Source organism: Elephantulus edwardii, unplaced genomic scaffold (assembly GCF_000299155.1).
Source record: "Elephantulus edwardii isolate Elephantulus edwardi_28Jun2011 unplaced genomic scaffold, EleEdw1.0 scaffold00023, whole genome shotgun sequence".
Taxonomy (NCBI): domain Eukaryota; kingdom Metazoa; phylum Chordata; class Mammalia; order Macroscelidea; family Macroscelididae; genus Elephantulus; species Elephantulus edwardii.
In genome coordinates, this window is record NW_006399773.1 from 26274544 (window position 1) to 26278357 (window position 3814).

Below are 3814 nucleotides of genomic sequence, written 5' to 3' on the forward strand. Positions count from 1 at the left end.
AAAAAAAAAGAGGATATTCAAAAAGAGATGCTCAAGGCAACTCTCACTAAAGACAGACATGAAGGGATAAAGGATTAATAGAAATCTAATTACAGAAAAGGCAAGGAAAAGTTTCATTACATTGTTGTTCTTGTTAGGCTCCATCAAGTTGCTTGTGACTCATGGCACCTTATCTACAACAGATCTGAACTCTGCCCTATCCTGAGCCATTCTCACTGACCCCACCACACCTAATCCCATTGCCCCAATTACTGTATCCATCCATCTCAGTTGAGGTCTTTCTCTCCTGCACTGTTTTCCACTTTTCCAAACATGATGTCCTTCTCCAAGGACTGGTCCCTCCTGGCCCCATTCCCAGAGTATGTGAGGCGGAGTTTCAGAATAATTGCCTACAAGGAAAAACTTTGTTTCACCCTCTCGAAGATAGACCTATTTGTTTTCCTGGCAGTTCATGGTATATTCAATACTCTTAGCCAGTACCACAACTCAACAACATCAATTATTCTCCTGTCATCCTTACTCATTGTCCAGCTCTCTCATGTATAGCATGCAAATGTGAAGACTATGGGGCGTATGAGGCGCACCTTCTCAACACTCTTTAGAGGTCCATGATAGCGGACTTCTCCTGTGCAATTGTTTTTTTTTGTTTTGTTTTTCTTTTTTTTTCTCTTATTTCCCAACTGCTGGTGCGAAGAGCATAGATTGTGGAGCTGAGCAAGTTGAAATTGTTAACAGCCTCAACGTCTTCTCCACTGCCATGGTGCTGCCTAATTGTCCCAGTGGTGAGAATCTTTGTTTCTTGATGTTAAGCATCGATCCATATTGAAGACTGCAGTCATTGATCTTCTGCAGCAAAAGCTTTAGGTCCTACTCATTTGTTATAGGACAAAATACATGTGAATGGTTCAGTAAAAAGTTAATTTGTTTTATGAATCCTCACTCAAATTATAGTATAAAACTTAAAAAAGAAAATCAGGAATGATATCTGTCAGGATTGTATTTTTTCACAATACTTACTCAATTAGTTTTCTTAAAAACTAATCCAAGATGTTTAACTATATGCAAAGGAAACATAGCATCAGGATTGCGGGAAGATTCATTAACCACCAAGGATATACAGGTGGCACAACTTGGCTGAAAGTGGAAGAAGAAAAAAAAAGACAAGAAGCAATTAGGCTTTCAGTATGGATTATACCTCAACATAACAAAAACAAAAATTCTTTCAACTGGCAAATCCTTTCATGGTAAATGGAGAAAATATTAAAGATGTCAAGAATTTCATTTGATTTGAATACACAATCAATGCCCATCATGATTTTGAGGCCTTATTAATAAGATCCCTAAAATCCATATTTCCACTGCCTGTTCAGAATAAGCTAAATTCTTTTCTGTCATTCTCAAAATTCTTCTAGTCTCAGTTCACTATCAATCTCACTTCAGTATTTTGTTATACTAACACTCCAATTCAGGTACCAACATTTGTATTATTTCTCTGTTACTGTGGTAGTATTAATGGCTATATGAAAACAAATGTATTATCTCATAGTTTTGCATATTGGACACGTGATACAAGTCTGTCAGTGGAGAAAAAAAAATCAAGGTTTTGACAGGTCTGTAATCCTTTCTAAAGGTTCTAGAAAATCATCTGCTTCTTTGCTTTTTTTCAGCTGCAGTCTTCGACTTGTGGTCTCTTTCCTCCATCTCCAAAGCAAAAAATTGCAGGCCTTCCCATACCACAATATATTCCTCTGACTTTTCTTTGCCATCTTCTTCCACACTTAACCCTTGTGATTCTATTGTTTTTCTTCAGGATATTTCCCTATGTTAAGTGTAGTAGATTAGTCACTAATTTTGTCTTCTAGTTTAATTACTCTTTGCCATGAGAAATAACATATTCACAGGTTCTGGAATTAGGACTAGAATAACCTTCTTGTTGTTTGAATCAGAACCAAATCATAGCTACCCTCCAGTGGGTTTGTAGAGACTGTAAATCTCATAGGAGGAGACTGCCCATTCTTTTCCTGTGGAACAGCTGGTGGAGTTGAACCTCATGTTTTCAGTGTTGTAGTATAACTTCTTACACTAAGCCATCAGAGCCCTAAAACAATCTTGTTTTAGAACTGACCCGTAGCTGACTCTCTGGCAGGTTTTTAGAAGCAGTACCTTGCAAAGGAGGAGATTGTTCATCTTTCTCTTGACAAAGCAGTTAGTGGGCTTGAACCGAGTGCCTTTTGGAGGAGCATTATTCTGTTTATCACGAGTGATCAACCTTATTCATTCAACTTCCATCCATTTTTATTATTCTAGTTCTAATCGGTCAGAAAGATCATGCAGGGAAGTATGATATATATTGTGAATCTCCCTACTAATATAAAATATAAACATTATTGTTTCTTTTTGTGTTATTTTACATCAATGATAATTTCCTCCTCTTATATTACTGGATATTTCTGTAGCTTAGGCCATCAAATATAGCTATCAGGAAATGAAAAGTAAACTTGTTTCTTTTTAGGTCAAACAAAAAATAAAAAGAAAAGGAATTTTTAAAGCAGAAGGCTTTCTTTTAATTTTTCAGGAAAATTTCTCATTAACCTATATTGAACTTGCTTCCAATCAAATATTTTCAGCAACAGAAACAATTTTAAATCTTACTAAAATCAAATATAATACAGACTCCCATTTAATAAAGTATTCTTTTGATATTGTAAGAAATAGAAAACATAGTTCTGATTATATTACACATAACTTCATAGAACTTAACTCAGTGCTGTTAACATAATTATCAAATATTAACTGAATTTAGAGAAACTAATAACAGTCAGCAGAATAATTAAGTTCAGACATATGTTCAAGTTGAAATACAGCTAGGAAATTTTTTAACTAAATACTTTTTATCAATACTTTCCAAAAGAGTTAATCCTAACTAACAAGAACTTCAGATGCCTCATAGAAATGAGATAAGCCACTTTAATAACATATAGAATTAATTTGGTAGTTTAAAATCAGCACCAAATCTTTTTGGGAAATTTATCAGCTATACATTACTATACAATTGTTATTTTTTCCTAAATTGAGAGTGACAGAAATACACAAATAAAAATACATATACTTTAAAAAGATGGGAAAGATTTCATCTTTTGATTCAGAAAGCAAGTTAAAAGATTTAGTAATTTTTTTTTTTACTGTAGGTTACTTCTTTCTTAGTGGAGTACACTGCCAAACCAAAGGCAGGCAGTTTTAATCCACCAGCTGTTTCACATGACAAATATAAGTGAATCTTTCAAAGTAAATCACTCCCATGTGATTTACTGTCTCTGAAAACCACTGGACAGTAGCTATGCAGTTTTGAGTCAACAGCACAGAACATTAACAAAAAAAGAAAATTAAAGTTTTCCAAAATATTGTGTCACATAGTTGATTGAATTTCTAAGATAATTTTTATATTTTTCAATCATCTACCCCACAATAATGTTATTTTGCCTAAATTTAAAAAAATGTGAAGATGTGCTGGTAATAAAATTAAAAAACTATTTTTTAACGTTTTAAAACATTTATTTTAATGAAAGTTTACAGAGACTTTGGATTTCCATTTATTCATTGTTGCATTTTTCTCCCTGCTCACTCCTCCCCTCACCGCCCAGCTTGCTTTTCTCTTTGAAAAGCTAAAAAAAAAAAACTCCCCCAAAAAACCCCAAAAAATTTTCACTGTTATATATTTCCCCCCCACCCCACCCCCCCACACACCTTAGTCCACTCCACTATGCAGCTTTGATTCTGGACTCTTGTCATGACAATAATACCTAATCATATATTC

At 34.2% G+C, this 3814-nt stretch overlaps 1 pseudogene; it reads left to right on the plus strand.

Annotated features, from left to right (window-relative positions):
• Window positions 1-3814, plus strand: part of LOC102846055 — a 90808-nt pseudogene that overhangs the window by 4499 nt on the left and 82495 nt on the right.